Source organism: Ranitomeya variabilis, chromosome 6 (genome assembly GCF_051348905.1).
Source record: "Ranitomeya variabilis isolate aRanVar5 chromosome 6, aRanVar5.hap1, whole genome shotgun sequence".
NCBI lineage: Eukaryota > Metazoa > Chordata > Amphibia > Anura > Dendrobatidae > Ranitomeya > Ranitomeya variabilis.
The window spans coordinates 571,942,943-571,967,868 of NC_135237.1; the positions used below are offsets into that span (position 1 = coordinate 571,942,943).

At 45.9% G+C, this 24,926-nt stretch overlaps 1 protein-coding gene across 1 annotated transcript in view; it reads right to left on the reverse strand.

Moving 5' to 3' along the window:
* LOC143783132 (cytochrome P450 2C20-like) overlaps positions 1-24,894 on the reverse strand; it is a 225,111-nt gene extending 200,217 nt beyond the window's left edge. Inside the window, exon 1 of the mRNA XM_077271429.1 lies at positions 24,756-24,894. The gene's annotated coding sequence lies outside the window, so the exon portion shown is untranslated. The remainder of the gene's footprint in view (positions 1-24,755) is intronic.
* Between the last annotated feature and the right edge of the window lie 32 nt (positions 24,895-24,926).

Here is a 24,926-nt window from a genome sequence, read left to right on the forward strand (position 1 = left end):
TGCTTCCAGCACCTTGTTGAATCTATGCCACGAAGAATTGAGGCAGTTCTGAAGGCAAAAGGGGGTCCAACCCGTTACTAGCATGGTGTACCTAATAAAGTGGCCAGTGAGTGTATATATATATATATATATATATATGTATTTATATTGCACTGACAGATAGAAGAAAATCCAGTAATTCATCTGCCGCCTTCTGTAAAATCACTGCAGGAGCTGACAGGATAGAAGAGATGGATGACATACAGTAAATACACATAGAATAGGTAGATAAATAGATGTCAGTGACAAATACAATTAGTACAGGGTGTGTGCAAATTACTGGACATGTATTTAATTAATAAACGATTATTTATTGGAAAAAAAATGGCATAGGCTCCACGCAATTTTCCAAACCAGCAGAGGGAAAGCCAGCGACTGGGGCCGATGTTTACAGCCTGGGAAGGGGTAATACCCATGGAGCATCCCAGGCTATTAATATCAGCTCACAGCTGTATACTTAGCCTTTACTGGCTATTAAAATAGGGGACTCCCCAAAAATGATGTGGGCTTTCCCCATAATTAATAACCAGCAAAAGCTATACAGACAGCTGTGGGCTGATATTAATAGCCTAGGAAGGGACCATGGATATTGGCCCAACTGACTAAAAACATCAGAAGACAGCCACGCCAGAAAAGGCACATTTGTAAGATGTGCCAATACCGGCATTTAGCCTCGCTCTTCCCACTTGCCTGTAGTGGTGGCAAGTGGTGTAATAGTTTAGGGGTTAATGTCACCTTTGTATTGTAAGGTGACATTAAGCCTGGCTTAGTAATGGAGAGGTGTAGTGATGAGTGATTGTACTCGTTGCTCGAGATTTCCCGAGCATGCTCCGGGGGTCTCCGAGTATTTGTAAGTGCTCGGAGATTTACTTTTCATCGCTGCAGCTGAATGATTTAGGTTATTTCTGTGACCATTAAGGGTTTTTCTGTCATTAAACGAGGGGGACCAACAATTTTGACCACGTGTGTAAATAGAAGCTTATTTTTCCTTGATTAGTAAAGCCACCATGGATGCTTTATATAACTTGAAAGAAGATCCATCCATAGTTTGTAAACCAGCAGATAAAGGACGGGCACTGGTAATAATTAGTGATGAGCAAACATGCTCAGTATTGCTCGTTATTCCCTAGAGCTCTACGGTTCTCGAGATGCTCGTTGTTTGTACGAGGTTCCAGGCACTCATCCACCATGCTCAATTCCTCGCACAGCACTTTTCGTGGCTGTTTTCATCCAATAAACATGGGTCTATTGGCTGACAATCACAATAATGCCGTAGCCATCTTTGCCACTGGCATTACTGTGACTGGCCGCCTGCATTGCACCATTGGGTCTATATAACAATTGGAGATGCCATGTTGTGCGCACTGTCTTCAGAGATAGTGCCGGCAGAAATTATGTTGGAGAAAAGACAGTGTGCCATTTCGTTTGTGTATGCGCTGTATGACAAAATCACAGGTAATGTAATGGAGGGGAGATATATGGCGTCAGTGATAAGAGAGCGTTTTCCTCCAGCACACTACATGTAGTGAGGGTTAAGTTAAAGTTTCATACATGGGCTGTTTTTTGTGGACATCGATGAAGTGGATGGGGAGATGTCCTCCTTATCTCCACCTGCACCTCTGTGTATTGACAGGACCTGTATGATATCCTGATCATGTGGTCAGTCACATGATGGAAATAGTCTCATGGTCTGGGGCTTCAATAACTGGGCTTTAGCGGCAGTCTGGGTTCAGCAAGACTGGAGAGAGGATTCTCCAATGGTTCTTGTGTCCTGAAGAAAGACTGAACCTGTGTGGTTCAAAAGCGGGATGTTATGCAGCGCCCCAGGGTCCTGGTCGTTGCAGTAATATCATTCTTCCACCAGGGGGAGTGATGTTACGTCTGAAGGCAATAAAGGAGATCTCTTTACCTGGTATCAGAAACAACACAACACACTTCACACTCCAGTCCACCAGGGGGAGCTATGCTCCTATTTAGTAGGGCACTCCTCACAATTAAGTAAAACTGCTGGTCTGGATAGGAAGTTAGGCAAAAGCGAGCTGGGCTTCACCCAGTTAGCAGTTATCTGAGCTCCGCTCAAGTAGTGGGTCTTTGACAGGGGTGGGATCCTGTCAGAGGCCTAGACAGAAGGCCACGGAGCTGCGCCTGCCCGACGTGTGGCAGCATCCTAAGAAAGAGACATTGGAAGAGAATTGTATTGTAGAGACTGAAAACCAGAAGGAGTTCTGCCCTGCAAAAAGCTGCCTCCTTTCTGAGGCGCAGGATCCGGTAGCCGGAACACTGAGGGAGTCAGCGTCTCCAAGCCTTGCTCCAGAGACCGGCGGGACAGCTAATTCCATATTAATTGCCCGACCTATACCCAGGATGCACGGTGGCAACAGTGGGGGCCGGGGCATGCTAGAGTCCCTGTAAAAAGCCTTAGGCCATCAGTCATACGGTTTGTCCTATCCTTACCATCAGGGGGACAGAGAGAGAGACATAACATCTAGAACATCTGCAACAGTTGTGAGGGTCTTACCGAGAAGCTTAGCAGGGAGGTATTACAACACCCAGGCGCTAGAGGAAGGCTACTGATTTCCACCTGGATAAGGGGACTCTGGATTTGCCTTCAGTCCGGCCGGACTCTGCCTGCCCTGTGAACTGGTGCTCGGGACTGTGGATGCTGAAGCCTTCAGTAAAAGTAAAGAGACTGCAACCCTGTGTCCTCGTTCTTCACTTCACCTTGTACCATCCACCATCTACACAAAGGGAAGCCTGTGGGAAGTGTAGGGGTTTCACTCACTCAGGTGCGACGGCTGACACTCAGGATGCAGGTTCCAACAAAAGTTCAAAGGTTTATTGTTCCATAAACCAGTTAGCATAAACAGAAAACAAATAGCCTTTAGCTCAGGCAAATGAAAAAAAGAAGTGTCCATTCCTTCAGGCTCAGTCCTGGAGTCTTAACACACCCTGGAGGCTAGCACCTCCACACATATATCCTGTGTTAAGCATTAGCCTGTCTTATATAGAGCTAACCACACCCAGTAACCCATCACATGATGAGCCATGTGGTCTGACATCACCACAGGTCCTGAAACACATATATATACATGGTTATATACAACAAAAAAATACTATGGGCTACATTACAGCAACAAGGCACTTATGTGGCACATACCTCCTGTCGACTACACACCCTTTAGCCATGCTACATACCTCTCCCCTCTGCCTAAAGCCATGGGGCTTGGCACTTTCCCCCACTAAACAAGGGATTCTTGATAGGGCATACGCATTACCGTGCAGCTTTCCGGCCCTATGTTCCACATGGAAACTGAAGTCCTGCAGGGCTAAGAACCAACGGGTGACCCTAGCATTTCTACCCTTTGTTTGCCTCATCCATCTAAGTGGGGCATGGTCAGATATTAGTCTGAATTTACGACCCAGCAGATAGTACCGTAATGTGTCTACAGCCCACTTTATGGCCAAACACTCTTTTTCCACGACTGAGTAGTTCTTCTCAGATGAGGACAGCTTTCTACTCAGATAGAGAACAGGATGCTCCTCCCCATGTAGCTCTTGGGAAAGGACTGCTCCTACCCCAACATCAGGCATCTGTCTGAAGAATAAATTCTTTCTTGAAGTCTGGGGCCATCAGAATGGGCTGCTTACATAGAGCCCCTTTCAACTCTTGGAAGGCTGACTATCTCATCGGACCATTTAACCATCACCGATTTTGTCCCCTTTAGCAGATCAGTCAGAGGCGCAGCCACTGTGGCGAAGTTCGGGATGAACCTCCTGTAATATCCCACCATTCCCAGAAAGGCTTTAACTTGCTTTTTGGGGAGTGGTTTCGGCCATGTTTGGATTGCCTCCACTTTCCTGATTTGGGGCTTTATTTCTCCACGACCCACTATATAGCCTAGGTATTTAGCTTCTTCCTTACCCAAGGCCCACTTCTTCGGGTTTATTGTAAACCCCGCCTCTCTTAGAGCATCAAACACCGCTTGGACTTTCTCCAAATGACTCTCCCAGTCCGGGCTAAAGATGACGATATCATCTAGGTACGCAGCAGCGTAGGCCTTATGGGGTGCAAGGACTCTATCCATAGCCTTCTGGAAGGTCGCCGGAGCTCCCTGTGGGCCAAACGGCATCCGGACATACTGGAAGCATCCATCAGGTGTCGAAAAGGCCGTGTTCTCCTTGGCTTCCTGTGCCATGGGGATCTGCCAATACCCCTTTGTCAAATCCAAGGTGGATATATATCTGGCATGCCCAAGCCTTTCGATGAGCTCATCAACGCGGGGCATGGGATAGGCGTCAAACTTGGAGACCTCATTCAACTTCCGATAGTCAGTGCAAAACCTCCACTCTCCATCAGGTTTTGGGACCAGGACAATTGGGCTCGACCAACCACTCTTGGATTCCTCAATGACTCCAAGCTTCAACATACGCTCCACTTCCTTGGAGATAACTTCTCGACGAGCCTCAGGAATACGATAGGGCTTCACGTTCACCCGCACATGTGGCTCTGTTAGGACCTTGTGCTCTATGACCTTCGTGTGTCCTGGCAACTCTGAAAACAGGTTCCTGTTTTTCTGGAGTAACTCCCGGCACTGCTGTTTCTGGGTCTTCGATAGTGTCTCCGCTATAGTAACCGCTCCAACCTCACCTTCTGGGTTGCTTAACAACGATGGAGTTACTGTCGGCTCTCTATCTTGCCACGGCTTGATGAGGTTGACATGGTATACTTGGAATGGTTTCCATCTTCCTGGTTGGTGAATTTTATAATTTACTTCACCAAGTTTCTCGACAACCTCATATGGCCCTTGCCATTTGGCCAAGAACTTGCTCTCCAACGTCAGAACTAACACAAGAACTCGGTCTCCCGGATTGAACTGCCTCACTCTTGCAGACCGGTTGTAGACTCTGGTCTGAGCTTCTTGTGTCTGGAGGAGGTGTTCTTTCACAATAGGCATCACCTTTGCAATCCTCTGCTGCATCAGGGCCACATGCTCAATGATGCTTCTGTGGGGCGTGACTTCGGCTTCCCAGGTTTCCTTGGCTATATCCAGGAGTCCTCGCGGATGTCGGCCATATAGAAGCTCAAACGGTGAGAACCCTGTGGAGGCCTGTGGAACTTCACGAATGGAAAACATCAGATAGGGTAAGAGACAATCCCAGTCTCTACCATCTTTCTCTATAGCTTTTCTCAGCATGCTCTTCAGTGTCTTGTTAAATCTCTCAACAAGGCCATCTGACTGGGGATGGTACACCGAGGTCCTCAACTGGGAGATTTTCAGGGCTTTGCATAACTCCCTCATCACTTTGCTCATGAAAGGTGTCCCCTGGTCAGTCAGAATCTCCTTCGGCAGACCTGTCCGGGAAAAGACATGGACCAACTCGCGGGCTATACTCTTCGAGGAAGAATTTCTCAGAGGAATTGCCTCAGGATAGCGTGTGGCATAGTCCAGGATGACTAATATATACTGATGGCCCCGGGCTGATTTAACTAAGGGACCGACCAAGTCCATGGCAATTCTCTCGAACAGCACCTCAATAATGGGCAGGGGCACAAGGGGGTTCCGTGTCATGATCTCAATGGCAAGAGAACATAGCATCAGCATATATAGGAACTAGCTCTTGGAAGATGGGAACTGAGCTGACCATGAACTAAACCTAACACACAACTAGCAGTGGCCGGGTAGCATACCTAAGTTGATTCTAGATGCCCAGCACCAGCCGGAGGACTAAATAATGCTAGCAGAGGAAAATATTAGTCCTAGCTCACCTCTAGAGAAATACCCCAAAAGGAGACAGAGGCCCCCCACATGTATTGGCGGTGAATTAAGATGAAATAACAAACGTAGTATGAAAATAGGTTTAGCAAATTTGAGGTCCACTTACTACATAGCAGAAGACAGAAAGGACACTTTCATGGTCAGCTGAAAACCCTATCAAAACACCATCCAGGAATTACTTTAAAACTCTGGCATTAACTCATAACACCAGAGTGGCAATTCCTGTTCACAAGAGCTTTCCAGACACAGTAACGAAACTACAGCTGTGAACTGGAACAAAAATGCAAAAACAAACATGGACAAGAGTCCAACTTATCTAGTAGTTGTCTAGGAGCAGGAACAAGCACAGAGAGGCTTCTGATAACATTGTTGACCGGCAAGCAACTAACAGAGCAGCAAGGTTATATAGCGACTCCCACATCTTGATGGGAACAGGTGAACAGAGAAGATGAAAACACCAGTTCAATTCCACCAGTAGCCACCGGGGGAGCCCAGAATCCAAATTCACAACAGTACCCCCCCCTCAAGGAGGGGGCACCGAACCCTCACCAGAACCACCAGGGCGATCAGGATGGGCCCTATGAAAGGCACGAACCAGATCAGAGGCATGAACATCAGATGCATTCACCCAAGAATTATCCTCCTGGCCGTATCCCTTCCACTTGACCAGATACTGGAGTCTCCGTCTGGAAACACGAGAGTCTAAGATTTTCTCCACAACGTACTCCAACTCACCCTCAACCAACACCGGAGCAGGAGGCTCAACGGAAGGCACAACCGGTACCTCATACCTGCGCAATAATGACCGATGAAAAACGTTATGAATAGAGAAGGATGCAGGGAGGTCCAAACGGAAGGAAACAGGGTTAAGAATCTCCAATATCTTATACGGGCCGATGAACCGAGGCTTAAACTTAGGAGAAGAGACCCTCATAGGGACAAAACGAGAAGACAACCACACCAAATCCCCAACACAAAGCCGAGGACCAACACGACGGTGGCGGTTGGCAAAAAGCTGAGTCTTCTCCTGGGACAACCTCAAATTGTCCACCACCTGCCCCCAGATCTGATGCAATCTCTCCACCACAGCATCCACTCCAGGACAATCCGAAGATTCCACCTGACCAGAGGAAAATCGAGGATGAAACCCCGAATTACAGAAAAACGGGGACACCAAAGTGGCAGAGCTGGCCCGATTATTGAGAGCGAACTCTGCCAATGGCAAAAAAGCAACCCAATCATCCTGGTCAGCAGACACAAAACACCTCAGATATGTCTCCAGGGTCTGATTAGTCCGCTCGGTCTGGCCATTCGTCTGAGGATGGAAAGCGGACGAAAAAGATAAATCTATGCCCATCCTAGCACAGAATACCCGCCAAAATCTAGACACGAATTGGGTCCCTCTGTCAGAAATGATATTCTCAGGAATACCATGCAAACGAACAACATTTTGAAAAAACAGAGGAACCAACTCGGAAGAAGAAGGCAACTTGGGCAGAGGAACCAAATGGACCATCTTAGAGAAACGGTCACACACCACCCAGATGACAGACATCTTCTGAGAAACAGGCAGATCTGAAATAAAATCCATCGAGATGTGCGTCCAAGGTCTCTTAGGAATGGGCAAGGGCAACAATAATCCACTAGCCCGAGAGCAACAAGGCTTGGCCCGAGCACAAACGTCACAAGACTGCACAAAGCCTCGCACATCTCGTGACAGGGAAGGCCACCAGAAGGACCTTGCCACCAAATCCCTGGTACCAAAAATGCCAGGATGACCTGCCAACGCAGAAGAATGAACCTCAGAGATGACTCTACTGGTCCAATCATCAGGAACAAACAGTTTATCAGGTGGGCAACGATCCGGTCTATCCGCCTGAAACTCCTGCAAGGCCCGCCGCAGGTCTGGAGAAGCGGCTGACAATACCACTCCATCCTTAAGGATACCTGTGGGCTCAGAGTTACCAGGCGAGTCAGGCTCAAAACTCCTAGAAAGGGCATCCGCCTTAACATTCTTAGAACCCGGTAGGTATGACACCACAAAATTAAACCGAGAGAAAAATAATGACCAGCGCGCCTGTCTAGGATTCAGGCGCCTGGCGGTCTCAAGATAAATCAAGTTTTTGTGGTCAGTCAATACCACCACCTGATGTCTGGCCCCCTCAAGCCAATGACGCCACTCCTCAAAAGCCCACTTCATGGCCAAAAGCTCCCGATTCCCAACATCATAATTCCGCTCAGCGGGCGAAAATTTACGGGAAAAGAAGGCACAAGGCCTCATCACGGAGCAGTCAGAACTTTTCTGCGACAACACTGCCCCAGCTCCGATCTCAGAAGCGTCGACCTCAACCTGAAAAGGTAGAGCAACATCAGGCTGACGCAACACAGGGGCAGAGGAAAAACGGCGCTTAAGCTCCCGAAAGGCCTCCACAGCGTCAGGGGACCAATCAGCAACATCAGCACCCTTCTTAGTCAAATCGGTCAATGGCTTAGCAATATCCGAAAAACCAGCAATAAATCGACGATAAAAGTTAGCAAAGCCCAAAAATTTCTGAAGACTCTTAAGAGAAGAGGGCTGCGTCCAATCACAAATAGCTTGAACCTTGACAGGATCCATTTCAATGGAAGAGGGAGAAAAAATATATCCCAAAAAGGAAATCCTCTGTACCCCAAAAACACACTTAGAACCCTTCACACACAAAGAATTAGACCGCAAAACCTGGAAAACCCTCCTGACTTGCTGGACATGAGAGTCCCAGTCATCCGAAAAAATCAGAATATCATCCAGATACACAATCATAAATTTATCCAAATAATCGCGAAAAATATCATGCATAAAGGACTGGAAAACTGACGGAGCATTAGAAAGACCAAAAGGCATCACTAAATACTCAAAGTGGCCCTCGGGCGTATTAAATGCGGTTTTCCACTCATCCCCCTGCCTGATTCGCACCAAATTATACGCCCCACGAAGGTCAATCTTAGAGAACCACTTGGCCCCCTTTATGCGAGCAAACAAATCAGTCAGCAACGGCAATGGGTATTGATATTTTACAGTGATTTTATTCAAAAGCCGATAATCGATACATGGTCTCAAAGAGCCGTCTTTTTTTGACACAAAGAAAAAACCGGCTCCTAAGGGAGATGACGATGGACGAATATGTCCCTTTTCCAAGGACTCCTTTATATATTCTCGCATAGCAGCATGTTCAGGCACAGACAGATTAAATAAACGACCCTTTGGGTATTTACTACCCGGAATTAAATCTATGGCACAATCGCACTCTCGGTGCGGAGGTAATGAACCAAGCTTGGATTCTTCAAAGACGTCACGATAGTCAGACAGGAACTCAGGAATTTCAGAGGGAATAGATGATGAAATGGAAACCACAGGTACATCCCCATGAGCCCCCTTACATCCCCAGCTCAACACATACATAGCTCTCCAGTCGAGGACTGGGTTGTGAGATTGCAGCCAAGGCAATCCTAGCGCCAAATCATCATGTAGATTATACAGCACCAGAAAGCGAATAATCTCCTGGTGATCCGGATTAATACGCATAGTTACTTGTGTCCAGTATTGTGGTTTATTATTAGCCAATGGGGTGGAGTCAATCCCCTTCAGAGGAATAAGAGTCTCCAAAGGCTCTAAATCATACCCACAGCGTTTGGCAAAGGACCAATCCATAAGACTCAAAGCGGCGCCAGAGTCAACATAGGCGTCCGTGGTAATAGATGACAAAGAGCAAATCAAGGTCACAGATAGAATAAACTTAGACGGTAAGGTGCAAATGGAAACAGATTTATCAAGCTTTTTAGTGCGCTTAGAGCATGCTGATATAACATGAGTAGAATCACCACAATAGAAACACAACCCATTTTTCCGTCTAAAATTCTGCCGCTCGCTTCGGGACAGAATTCTATCACACTGCATACTCTCTGGCGACTTCTCAGTGGACACCGCCAGATGGTGCACTGGTTTGCGCTCCCGCAAACGCCTATCGATCTGAATAGCCATTGTCATGGACTCATTCAGACCCGCAGGCACAGGGAACCCCACCATAACATCCTTAATGGCATCAGAGAGACCCTCTCTGAAAGTCGCCGCCAGGGCGCACTCATTCCACTGAGTAAGCACAGACCATTTACGGAATCTTTGACAGTAAATTTCCGCTTCATCTTGCCCCTGAGATAGGGACATCAAAGTTTTTTCTGCCTGAAGCTCCAAATGAGGTTCGTCATAAAGCAACCCCAAGGCCAGAAAAAACGCATCCACATTGAGCAACGCAGGATCCCCTGGTGTCAATGAAAAAGCCCAGTCTTGAGGGTCGCCCCGGAGCAAGGAAATCACAATCCTGACCTGCTGTGCAGGGTCTCCGGCAGAGCGAAATTTCAGGGACAAAAATAATTTGCAATTATTTCGAAAATTCTGAAACCCAGATCTATTCCCCGAGAAAAATTCCGGCCAAGGAATTCTCGGCTCAGATACAGGTGCATGAAAAACAAAGTCTTGCAAATTTTGTACCTTCGTGGCGAGATTATTCAAACCTGCAGTTACACTCTGAAGATCCATTACAAACAGGTGGACACAGAGCCATTCAAGGGTTAAGAGGAGGTAAGAAGCAGCTAGACAGCAATTAAGGGCTAGGCAGCAAAACTCTGAGGGGAAAAAAAAAAAAAAAATTCCCTTAAACACTTCTTTTTCTCCTGCTTCAGCCCAAACAATTAACACTTTGTGGGCCGGTCAAACTGTCATGATCTCAATGGCAAGAGAACATAGCATCAGCATATATAGGAACTAGCTCTTGGAAGATGGGAACTGAGCTGACCATGAACTAAACCTAACACACAACTAGCAGTGGCCGGGTAGCATACCTAAGTTGATTCTAGATGCCCAGCACCAGCCGGAGGACTAAATAATGCTAGCAGAGGAAAATATTAGTCCTAGCTCACCTCTAGAGAAATACCCCAAAAGGAGACAGAGGCCCCCCACATGTATTGGCGGTGAATTAAGATGAAATAACAAACGTAGTATGAAAATAGGTTTAGCAAATTTGAGGTCCACTTACTACATAGCAGAAGACAGAAAGGACACTTTCATGGTCAGCTGAAAACCCTATCAAAACACCATCCAGGAATTACTTTAAAACTCTGGCATTAACTCATAACACCAGAGTGGCAATTCCTGTTCACAAGAGCTTTCCAGACACAGTAACGAAACTACAGCTGTGAACTGGAACAAAAATGCAAAAACAAACATGGACAAGAGTCCAACTTATCTAGTAGTTGTCTAGGAGCAGGAACAAGCACAGAGAGGCTTCTGATAACATTGTTGACCGGCAAGCAACTAACAGAGCAGCAAGGTTATATAGCGACTCCCACATCTTGATGGGAACAGGTGAACAGAGAAGATGAAAACACCAGTTCAATTCCACCAGTAGCCACCGGGGGAGCCCAGAATCCAAATTCACAACAGTTCCGGAAATGAGGAGTGGGAGCAGTTAGCTGACATGTAGGGCAGGACCTGCAGTAGTTCACTATTTCCCGGTGACACCCAGGCCAATAGAACCTCTGCACAACGCGTTCCTGCCTTTTTTCCACCCCTAGGTGTCCACCCAAGATGTGTGAATGGGCCATGTCCAACACCTTCCGTCTATATTGACCCGGCACTACCAACTGCTCTACCAACTCCTCCCTTATTTTCGTGACCCGGTACAACAACTCCCCACTCATCAGAAAATGGGGAAATCTTGTGTCTGCCCCCGGCTCCTGTACCACCCCATCAATAACTATGACATTATTAAAGGCTTCCCTCAGAGTGGGGTCCCTATGTTGGGCAGTCCCAAAATTTTCACCGGTTACCTCTAACTTCAGAATGTCAGATGCAGGGGACACTTCCTCCTCATCCCCAACCAGAACACAAAAAGGAAACCTGTCTGACTCCGGGTGTGGCGACACCCTTCCAGGGTTCATTGGTTCCCTACTCTTGCTAGGGAGCTCCGAACCTTTTCCCCACAAATCCCAAAACAAACAGAAATCCCGGCCAATAATTATAGGGTGCAACAAGTCCTGCACGACGCCGACTATGTGGGACTCAGTGCCACATGCCGTTTCAATGTCCACCCTGGCCAAAGGGTAGTCCTTTGCATCACCATGTATGCACCGCACTCCGACCTTCTTTCCCGGGAGCAGGTGGAGAGGAAAAGTGGCCCTCACCAGGGTCACTAGGCTCCCCGAGTCTAACAGTGCCATTACTGCTCGACCGTTCACCTTTACGGGACACGCTTGAGGTCCCACGTTGGGCGGAGAGTTCACACTGCAGGCTGGATACGCATAGTATGAACAACGGCGTCCCATGCTGCAGTCCATCTGCTCAGTGGTCTGGAACAACGGGCAGCTATATGTCCTGGCCCGTGTCACCTCCAGCAAATAATATCACCCGTAGGGACCTTGGGCACCACCTCCCCCGCCCTTTGTGACCTTGGACACCCCACCCCTTTTTGGGACTCAGCACCTTTCTGGGACCCCCAGTACGGCATGGGCTGCCTCCCAAATGAGCCTTCCATCCCTTGGTATCTCTCGACCAGTCCAATCAGTTCATCGGCATTCTGGGGAACACCCTGGGCAACCCAAGTCTGTATGGACCTCGGGAGGGAATGCACAAACCGATCCATCATCACCCGTTCTACCATCTGTGCAGGCGTAGAGGACTCTGGCTGTAGCCATTTCTGGACCAGGTGCAACAGGTCAAACATTTGGGAGCGAGGCGGTTTGTCCCGGTGAAAGGCCCAGCAGTGAACTCGCTGTGCCCTAACAGTCAGTGTCACCCCCAAACATGCGAGAACCTCGGCTTTCAATTTGTGATACTCCTTGGCATCCTGCAAGGTCAAATCATAGTATGCCTTCTGAGGTTCCCCCATCAGGTAAGGTGCCAATACCTCTGCCCACTGTTCTGGCGGAAGTTTTTCCCTCTCAGCAACCCTCTCAAACACCGTCAGGAAGGCCTCGACATCATCCCCGGGAGTCATGTTCTGCAATGCGCGTCTTACCGTCTTCCGGACGTGGGTGTCATCAGCCAGACCTGGGGTTGGGGCACTCGTCTTGCCCTGGATGGCGATTGCCAGAAGCTGCATCTGCTGCCGTTGCTCCTGCTGACTCTGCCGTTGCTCCTGCTGGCTCTGTTGTATTTGCTGCATCAACAGCTTGTTGGTCTCTTGCTGGTTCTGTTGCAACTGCTGCATAAACAGCCTGTTAGCCTCTTGCTGCTGTGACTGCGACTGCCTGTTGGTCTCTTGCTGCTGTGACTGCAACTGGACCAAGTGTTTCAGCAGTTCCTCCATTTTCCCCGGGTGGCTTACAACAGACTTGACCCAGGACATTCAATAACAGACTTTTCATCTCCGCTGGGAACGCTGCCCGCACGTCTACCACCAATTGTAGGGGTTTCACTCACTCAGATGCGACGGCTGACACTCAGGATGCAGGTTCCAACAAAAGTTCAAAGGTTTATTGTTCCATAAACCAGTTAGCATAAACAGAAAACAAATAGCCTTTAGCTCAGGCAAATGAAAAAAACAAGGGTCCATTCCTTCAGGCTCAGTCCTGGAGTCTTAACACACCCTGGAGGCTAGCACCTCCACACATATCCCCCCTGTGTTAAGCGTTAGCCTGTCTTATATAGAGCTAACCACACCCAGTAACCCATCACATGATTAGCCATGTGGTCTGACATCATCACAGGTCCTGGAACACATATATATACATGGTTATATACAACAAAGAAATACTCCGGGCTACATTACAGCAACAAGGCACTTATGTGGCACATACCTCCCATCGACTACACACCCTTTAGCCATGCTACAGAAGGTATACCATCTAGCTGCCATAACATCGCCCCATCGGAGTCCTTAAAGCAGCGTCGGTCACCCTGACCGAATACCACAGGTGGTGTCATGAACATTATCCCTTTAAAGTCCTTTCCCCCATTTTCAACGGACGTCCCTAGGGCCACGGACCGGGTCAGCCACCGTGGCATCCCTACTGAGAACCCGGTACCGAGTACCCCATAGCCCTACGGGGGCGTTCCAGTTACCCGCATATGTATGGACTGTGCTGCAGCGGGATGTGTTTATTTTCTTTTTTTGTTGGCTTATACCGCATAATAATAAACCAATCGAAGTTTTAAAGGAACGGTGTTCCTATTTTCTACCTCTGTATAGCACCACGTGAGTTGAACTACCACAGCTGGTACAACATTAAAACAAACAGTCGTGGTAAAGGCTAATTTCAATAGATAACAGTTTATCCTAATGCAGCCGCTCGCAGTATTTAGTGCAGGTAAATTTTTTGACGTAGACCTAGCGTGGCATGTCGGCAGGGTTCATTGTGTTGCAGTACCTGCTTATGGAACCTTAAAGCAACCGTCTTTTTAATTGTTAATTCAAATAGCTTCTGTTCTCAAATAATACTGTTCTGAGCTGCAATTAGCGTAAGGAAAGTTTATGGAGAAGGGAGATTGTCTAAGAGGTATTCAGGGATTATTACCTGAACCGTTTTCCGACATTGGGCCGATGTCGGACTCCCTCCCTTTGCTGTGGGCTCCTGCGCTGAGCCACATCTTTTCTGGCACATGTCAGCTGTTTTGAACAGCTGACATGTGCCTCTAATCACGATTCACCCACAGCTGTTAACCAGTTAAATGCCGCTGTCAATCTCTGACAGCAGCATTTAACATGTGCTTCCAGCAAGTGCACTGGATATCCCGCCCATTGGTGACCCCATCACGTGATCGCGGGTCACCGATGGGTTGGCATGACAACCAGAGGTCTCCAGCAGACCACTATGGTTGTCACTACCGGATTGCTGTGAGCACCACCCAGTGGTCATAGCAAGTGAGCATTTCTGCTGCATACAGGCGATCTGATCATAGTCTCCCATGGAGACTATTGAAGCGTGCAGAAAGTAAAAAAAAAAGTTTTTTAAAATATTAAAAAAATAAAACACATATAAAAGTTCAAATCACCCAACGTTTGCCCCATTCGGAATAAAACAAGAAAAATACACATATTTGGTATCACCGAGTTCAAAGTTGCCCAATCTATCAATATAAAAAAAGAATTAACCCAATCGCTAAATGGCGTAACGAGAAAAAAGTCAAAACGCCAGAATTATGTTTTTTTGGTGTCCACAACATTGCATTAAAATGCAATAATGGGCGATCAAAATATCGTATCTGCACAAAAATGGTATAACTGAAAACATCACGCAAAAAATAAGCCCTCACCCAACGTGAAATCACAGAAAATAGAGACGCTACGTGTCAGGGACCCAAATATTTGTCAGGACTTAATACCACAAATCCCTGAATCCCTCCGGATTGCAACACATGGAATATGTGTACACACTCCGGTACGATACGATACACTTTGTATCGGTACAATCACGGCCACCTCTGACAACCCCAGACTATTCGCCGCCACCACTAATTTCTTTCAGTCGATTAGATACCGTAAAAAAACAAAACAAAAACACCAACTATTGGCTTTGAGGCGTAGTTTACAAAACAGAAGGAACAGAACTATAAAATGTTATATTTAATCCAAAGGGAGGCAGTGTTTATGAAAAATAAACAAAGGAGACAAAACGATAGAGCATAAACAGTTACATGAAATAAAAGGGATTAACAGGAGGACTTACTACACCGATCCCAGAGACGATGCGGTTTAGCCGAAGGAGAGCGCTTCGATTTGTCCGTCAGGACGGGTCCCTATATACATGAAAATGTAACTCTCATGTACGAACACTGATGATAATTGGGATCAATCTTTTATCAGACCCTGAGCCCCACCCACACACCCCTCTACGATGACCCCACAAGGGCCCGGTTGTGGGCCGGACTCAGCCCGTCATAATTTTAGGCAATCCCAATTTGTGTAATAACTCCTTATAAGATGACCGCAGAAGTTTGGGCAGATGTCATCTTACCTATTGGGATTTTAACTACGCTTAGAAACATGTCTTATCTGCTTGCGTTATATGGCCCTTGTGGATTTGGGGTCTTTTGGTGGGGGTTATGACTAGGAGAAAATATGTGTTTGATCGCCTACTTATCCCGGTGCCAACAATATACGTCTCATTCATATCGGATGGATAGAAATTCCGATATCCTATATTTTCTCTCGGAGACGTGGTGTTTCTGTCTCATTGTAAATGGTGTGAGATCTTCTTTGGATCCACTTGGATCCTAATTACCTTTTCCTGTCTCTCTCTCTGTGGAGACAATAGACTTTCTTTGAAGTTTCCTGGACATAAAGAGAAGTCCTTGCATTTTAATCAGTCTGCTTCACATAGCTGTGTCACTGCCATTTCGCATAAAGACAGGTGTGACACAGCTCACAGGTCCTATGTTGTGAAATCGTACATGAAAGAAAAAGAAGGAAAGGGGAGGGGGGAAGGCAACATGAGGGCCTAAAGGCCCCGTCACACATAGCGAGATCGCTGCTGAGTCACAAGTTTTGTGATGCAACAGCGACCTCAGTAGCGATCTCGCTATGTGTGACACGTACCAGCGATCAGGCCCCTGCTGTGAGATCGCTGGTCGTGTCGGAATGGCCTGGACCTTTTTTTGGTCGTTGAGGTCCCGCTGACATCGCTGAATCGGTGTGTGTGACACCGATCCAGCGATGTCTTCACTGGTAACCAGGGTAAACATCGGGTTACTAAGCGCAGGGCCGCGCTTAGTAACCCGATGTTTACCCTGGTTACCAGCGTAAATGTAAAAAAAAAAAAACAGTACATACTCGCCTTCTGATGTCCGTCAGGTCCCTTGCCGTCTGCTTCCTGCTCTCACTGACTGCCGGCCGTACAGTGAGAGCACAGCACAGCAGTGACGTCACCGCTGCGCTCTGCTCTCACTGTACGGCGGCACTGTCAGAGCAGGAAGCAGACGGCAAGGGACCTGACGGACACCGAAAGGCGAGTATGTACTGTTTTTTTTTTTTTACATTTACGCTGGTAACCAGGGTAAACATCGGGTTACTAAGCGCGGCCCTGCGCTTAGTAACCCGATGTTTACCCTGGTTACCCGGGTGCTGCAGGGGGACTTCGGCATCGTTGAAGACAGTTTCAACGATGCCGAAGTCGTTCCCCTGATCGTTGGTCACTGGAGAGAGCTGTCTGTGTGACAGCTCCCCAGCGACCACACAACGACTTACCAACGATCACGGCCAGGTCATATCGCTGGTCGTGATCGTTGGTAAATCGCTATGTGTGACGGGGCCTTAAGGATTTTTAATATTTTCTATGACAGCATAATTCAATAGAGGCACATGATCACTGTCACATGACATCCAGTCACATGACTATGGAATGGACGGACATTAGCCCACATGATACAATAAAAGAAGGGACAAAAATCGGTCCTAGGTGAGCTGATATAGAATCTTCATTTATTTGTTTCCACGGAATAGCTCCGTCTTCCTCAGGTGGCAGTTATCGGTAGAGTGGGGTGGGGAAAGTATATAAAGGGAAGGCAGCCTGTGAACAAGCAGAAACAATTCCACAGACCGCCCACATGGTTAAAAAGGCCAATCAAGGCCCCAGTAAAGGAATAAAACAGGGATGATACAAAGTTAAACACATCATTTGAAAACAATCTAAATTTAAAAGACAAATAAGACCAGTGCACATAAAATATACACCTAATTAATATATGAATAGCAGCATGCATATATTACGTCATTTTCTCAATAGTGAGGTTTATCCCTTCAGGGGCCAGTGTGCCAACCTTAAAAATCCAGAAAGTCTCCCTTCTTATTAGATTATTATACCGGTCAGGCCAATCATCTGGAATCTGGTCGATAACAGCAAGTTTTAATGTTTTCCAATTCTTTCGATGCACTAAGGAGAAGACGATGTAGCATGAACCCATTACGGATGTTTGGACGGTGCTTGTTGAGTCTAGCATGTATCGTCCGACCAATGTACTGCCACAACCACACTCAAATAAATGATGTAGCAGGATTAGCAGTTAACATGGCAGTTGATTTTGAAGCTAGCACCTGTAGTACGGGACTTCATTCAATATGGAAGCACAGCACAGGCAGTTCGCCAGTCGTTACACTGGCTGCCCATTCATTACAGGATACAATTCAAAGTACTTGTTCTCCTCCCTCATTTCTGTCTATCGGCCTAGCCGACCTCTGCGCTAATCCGTACCTCCCATTCCCGACTCCAAGACCTCTCCCGTGCTGCGCCAATCCTCTGGAATGCTCTACCCCAAGATATTAGGACCAGCCACAACTTGCATAGTTTTAGGCGCTCGCTCAAAACACATTTGTTCAGAGCGGCCTACCACGTTCCCTAATCAGTCATTTTATGTTTGTGTGTGTGTGTAGCCCATTCACTATCTCCATCTACCCCCCCCCCACCTGAAGATGGCCGGACCATCATTGTAAATACACACCTGTACTTTGTATCTCCCCCACCTCATTGTAGATTGTCAGCTCTCATGAGCAGGGGCGGCTTATTTCGCTTTAATTATTGTATTGTTAACGTTGTTACTTATGACTGTTGTTTTTGAAACTGTTAAACTGTAAAGCGCTGCGGAATATGTTGGCGCTATATAAATAAAGATTATTATTAAATTAAATAAACAGCAGCAGACAGTTATGGAGCTTTGGGAGGATGCAGTGGGAGCAATGGACGCACATACAGTGCCTGCAGGCCTTGCACTGATGTGGATATGCTGTGCCCTACCTGCCTAGCGCTGCAATATCGGGACCCACAAATTAGCCCTAAAAAGGACTGTTGGTTTCTCAGGAGTTGTGAATGTAAGAGTTGCAGACTTACACTAACTATAAAAACCACGATTCTGACCCTATCTCGGCAGCAGCTCTCCCTACAGTCCGGAGCAGAATGCGGTGAGCAGGGCGGTGCCAGGTCTCTTATACTCGGGATGATGTTGTGCGGCCCAGCCAATCACTGCACGACCACAACAAAGATGGCTGCAGCATTACAGTGCAGGCTGACAAGCCCTGCATGGTCATTGGTGCTCTAAAGAGAGCCAGAATTGCAGGTGGAGACCCGAGCTCCCGCCGAATAATCCCGGAAATACTTGGTGCTCGCTGTGTACACCAAGCATAGTGATACTGGGGCGAGTAACGAGTAGTGGTGATCACGTTCGCTCATCACTAGTGCTGATATCCTGAGTGCAATGAATGCAGCTATTAATTAAGTTTGGAAGAAAGGTATTACTGTTACAGGCCCATTGTCTGGAGCAACCCTCTGCACTATGATGCCGCTAATTTAGGTAGATGATGAAAAACTGCAAATTAACAAAGATGAGGACATTCAGCAAATGCTCAATCAAGTATCAGCTGCACTATGGGTAAAGGATAAGAGAGACGTTGGTTTGTTAAGGATAACACAAGTATCCATCAAATTGAAGCCAGGAACTGTACCGGTGTGTACTAGACAATATCCCCTGAGCAGAGAGCAACCAGGTATGTCTAATCGAAACACATTCTTTGCTAATCTTTTTGTACCACGAAGGATGTAAGGTTTCAAGAGATAAACAGCAAAATAAAAAAAAAATAAGGAAAATGTAATTTTCTTAGGTCACTGCATTTCACCTCAGCTGAAACACATAAGCAATTGTGCCCATGTCCATCAGTACACTGAGAACATTCCTGGGGCTGATCGGCTACTGTAGAGAATGGATTCCCTCGGCATCACAGATCATGTAGCCTCTCTTCAATGTGTTGTCAATGTGCAACAAGGGTCAGCCATACCAACTGACCACAGAAGCAAAAGAGGGGTTCAAGGACCGGAAGGAAGCCATTGTCTCTGCCCCAACACTATGAATCCAAAATTATGACCTCCCTTTCCATTTGTACTGTCATGAATCGGGGGGACATGTTACGGGTGTACTGTTTTTAACACAGCTACTTGCCAATATGCAAGATACACCAGTCCCTAATGGAGATCTAGAGCTTTATGTAGATGGGTCACGGTTTTACAAAGATGGAGCGCCTCATACAGGATGTGCAATAGTTGATCAACATGAGAGAGGTGGTAAAAAGTGAAGCTTCACCTTCTAGGATGTCTGCTCGGGAAGCTGAAAGTACTCGCTGAGGCATGTATAATGGCAGAGCATTTACTGATAGTGCCACGCATTCGGCATTTTCCATGATTGCGGTCCCATATGGAAGAGCAGAAAGTTTATTGGTTCCACTGGTAAACCCGCTAAAAATGTAGACTTGGTGGCTCAACTTAAAGTTGCTATAGTCAAGGTGCGAACTCACACTAAAGAGTGCGCTAGAGAAGCTGGAGGTAATAACCGAGCTGACATTGTAGCTAAAGCTGCGGCTTTCTCACCTCGCAGAGATATACACGGTGCAGGTGTCCGGGGGGATGGACCTACAACTACTCCAGAGCCTGCAAGATCAGGCCTCTGCACCGAAAAAGAAGGATGGCAGAAGCACTCATGTGCTAAAGAAGAGGATGGACTGAGGAGAGCGGACAGTAGGTGCTGCCTTCCTCAGGCACTGTTCATCATTATGAGTGCCCTTCCTCATGGACTGACGCATCAGTCTAAGAACGCAATGGTAAGTTAGGTAAAAGCTAATTGGGTGATCCAGAATTCCATTGTGCTGCTGCTAGATTTGTATAGGGATGTGTAATCTGTGTATGCCTAAATGTGAAAAAGTGCACCGCCTGACCTGACCATTGTACCTGCTCCAGCTACCTCAAATTAATTTCATACAGCTTCTAAAGGTAGGCCTGAATATGTGTTGGTATGTATCGACTAGGTGACCGTTTTTATAGTATAACTGATTATTTATTTGATGCACTAAATCTTGAATCAGCCTACATAAAACAGCTTATAGCTATTATTAATCATCATTCTATAGTACATAATTATCTCACAGCCTCTCAAGGAAATTTCTGTCAGGTGGTCGGACCTGCCTGCTGCCACTATATGGATCCTTCCGGACTAATGAGAGTTACTCATGATACAGAACAAGTTGAAATGATAAAGTGATAATAAAGTTATTTGTTATGCTTTTAAAGAAAATTCACAGTTCTAATTGCACATGTTTTCCAGGTAAACGTAAAGCTAAAATCTGATACTCTGATGACTCTGAGATAAGGCAAACTCAAGTGATGACTACCTCAATAATAAAGCAAACCCAAGTGATGACTACCTCGATAATAAAGCAAACCAAAGTGATGACTACCTCGATAATAAAGCAAACCCAAGTGATGACTGCCTCGATAATAAAGCAAACCCAAGTGATGACTACCTCGATAATAAAGCAAACCCAAGTGATGACTACCTCGATAATAAAGCAAACCCAAGTGATGACTACCTCGATAATAAAGCAAACCCAAGTGATGACTACCTCGATAATAAAGCAAACCCAAGCGATGACTACCTCGATGATAAAGCAAACCCAAGTGATGACTACTTCGATGATAAAGCAAACCCAAGTGATGACTACCTCGATGATAAAGCAAACCCAAGTGATGACTACCTCGATAATAAAGCAAACCCAAGTGATGACTACCTCGATAGTAAAGCAAACCCAAGTGATGACTACCTCGATAATAAAGCAAACCAAAGTGATGACTACCTCGATAATAAAGCAAACCCATGTGATGACTACCTCGATAATAAAGCAAACCCAAGTGATGACTACCTCGATAATAAAGCAAACCCAAGTGATGACTACCTCGATAATAAAGCAAACCCAAGTGATGACTACCTCGATAATAAAGCAAACCCAAGTGATGACTACCTCGATAATAAAGCAAACCCAAGTGATGACTACCTCGATAATAAAGCAAACCCAAGTGATGACTACCTCGATAATAAAGCAAACCCAAGCGATGACTACCTCGATAATAAAGCAAACCCAAGTGATGACTACCTCGATGATAAAGCAAACCCAAGTGATGACTACCTCGATGATAAAGCAAACCCAAGTGATGACTACCTCAATAATAAAGCAAACCCAAGTGATGACTACCTCAATAATAAAGCAAACCCAAGTGATGACTACCTCGATAATAAAGCAAACCAAAGTGATGACTACCTCGATAATAAAGCAAACCCATGTGATGACTACCTCGATAATAAAGCAAACCCAAGTGATGACTACCTCGATAATAAAGCAAACCCAAGTGATGACTACCTCGATAATAAAGCAAACCCAAGTGGTGACTACCTCGATAATAAAGCAAACCCAAGTGATGACTACCTCGATAATAAAGCAAACCCAAGTGATGACTACCTCGATAATAAAGCAAACCCAAGTGATGACTACCTCGATAATAAAGCAAACCCAAGTGATGACTACCTCGATAATAAAGCAAACCCAAGTGATGACTACCTCGATAATAAAGCAAACCCAAGTGATGACTACCTCGATACTCGCACTCCAACGTGAATACATATTCTGCAACAAGCAAACTTCAGTAGATTTGGCTGGTTGTATTTATTGTGGGTGACCAATGGTCTGATAAAAGACAAAGAGCCCTCAGAGAACTTACAAAGACTCGTTGACAATATGGACTCTATGAATTATACTAACATATAAAAACTATATTCTATTTTCTAACACATATTTTAATATATTAATAAAAATGTCTATATTATATTATGTCATAAAAATATATCAATATCATCCCCTCATAATAATCCCTTGATAGAAATAGGGTTGAAGGAACAGAAGGTCTGACCCACAAGTATAATCTGAATGGATATGCAGCAAGACTGGTATCCCATGATATACATAGGATAAGCTGTGTATTTTGTGAAGTAGTGTTATCTTGCAGACCTGAGTAACAGGAAGGGATTAGCAAGGGAAGGTAGACCAGATGATAAAAAGAGGGGAGTTGTGAAAGAAATGGTTAATTTCTGTTCTGAATAAAATAGAAGAAAAATAGTATTATGCAAGAATGGCCTATGTTCCAGTTATCATCTGTCTACATGCCGATATCCACATGGCCGGTGGTCAGTTTTAGAATCCCAGAAATTGTCAAAGACATGTTGTTTTCAAAATGGTCTGTAATCACCTAAAAAGTCTATTTGTTCAGCCAAGTTTTCTTGAGAACTTCAACTTTTGAACTAGAGCACACTGACATAAGGGAGGTACCCCCACATTCTCTTGTGTAATTTATCTCATATCCAAGGATGTGTTTGACAACCCATTGTATAACTCATATTTCTGCCAGATTATTGTGTAATGTCTAGTGTTGAGCGATACTGTCCGATACTTGAAAGTATCGGTATCGGATAGTATCGACTGATACCCGAAAAGTATCGGATATCGCCGATACCGATACCCGATACCAATACAAGTCAATGGGACTCAAGTATCGGAAGGTATCCTGTATGGTTCCCAGGGTCTGAAGGAGAGGAAACTCTCCTTCAGGCCCTGGGATCCATATTAATGTGTAAAATAAAGAATAAAAATTAAAAATATTGATATACTCACCTCTCCGACGCAGCCTGGACCTTACCGATGTAACCGGCAGCTTCCGTTCCTAAGAATAAGCGCTTGAAAGACCTTAAATGACGTCGCGGCCTGTGATTGGTCGCGTGAGCGGTCACGTGACCGCCACACGACCAATTACAAGCCGCGACGTCATCTAAGGACTTTCAAGTGCTTGAAAGACCTTAGATGACGTCGCGGCTTGTGCTTGGTCGCGTGGCGGTCACGTGACCGCTCACGCGACCAATCACAGGCCGTGACGTCATCTAAGGTCTTTCAAGCGCTCATTCTTAGGAACGGAAGCTGCCGGTTACATCGGTAAGGTCCAGGCTGCGTCAAAGAGGTGAGTATATCAATATTTTTTATTTTTATTCTTTATTTTACACATTAATATCGATCCCGATACCGATTCCCGATATCACAAAAGTATCGGATCTCGGTATCGGAATTCCGATACAGCAAATATCGGCCGATATCCGATACTTGCGGTATCGGAATGCTCAACACTGGTAATGTCTCATTTCCCTTTGATCTTGTACTATAGAAGAACACCCTAACCCCCCCCCATTAAAGAGACACTCTTTGGAAAGACATCGAGCAGTCTGTCTCTCTGATTATTGCTTCATCACTTGGGCTCCTAAGGCAGAGAACACCTGAGTAGGTTAGAAATCCCTCCTCTAACAAGAACTAAGACTTTTTGGACCCTTTCCAGATCACATTATTATGAACAGTCAGAAAACAATGTGAAAACAATATGAGGAAAACAGTGATGTAAAAAGAGTAGAAGATGACACTTTCATAGAGGAGTGCTTCACATAAAGACCATAGCATTGTCACACAGTCTAGAAACACCTGGAGTCCGGTATATCCATCATGAGCACTGGCAAACTGATCCTTCGTGATGGATATAGCAGTCATTTCGATCCATTGCTATTGCTTCTGTACCCGTGCAATCAGCTGCAAGAACCCGACTGATGCACATTAATGAACTTGCTGGAATCTTCTAGACCAGGGTCAACAACCTTTGATCGTCCAGTTAGGCAACTACAACATCCAGCATTCCTGGTGGCTGTCAAGGCATATTGAAGCTTGTAGCTGGAGAACTGAAGGTTCTTGACCCATGGTGTAGACCAAATAGTCTGGAAAACCTGGAAAAAAAGATCTGGCTGTTGGATAGTGGAGAGAAGAGTAGACTTTCTCTTTATTACAGCCTGGTACGCGCCATTAAGTGATGGGTGTGTGAACCCTTAAAGAAGGGTCTTAAGAAGGAGTTAGATGGAGCTGAGTGGAGAAGTCTGTGTCCAGGGCAGACCCTGCTGTAGTTACTATGAAGAGCCAGTAAGTGATAGACGGTGACATCTCTATTTGCTTTTCATTCATTGCTCGCACTTTTCTTGAGGCTGCTCTCCAACAATACTAAGAAGACTGATCAACTTACCAGGAAATGTCCACGATCCTCGTCCAAATCCAATCGTGTAAAAGAAGAAACAGTGTCTGGCACTTCACATTAATAAGAATCCAAAATATTACTTATCATGAATAAAACATCTCGTCTTTACCCCGTGTGACTCCTTATATACTGTTAGCCTCATCACATGGGGAGAACGGT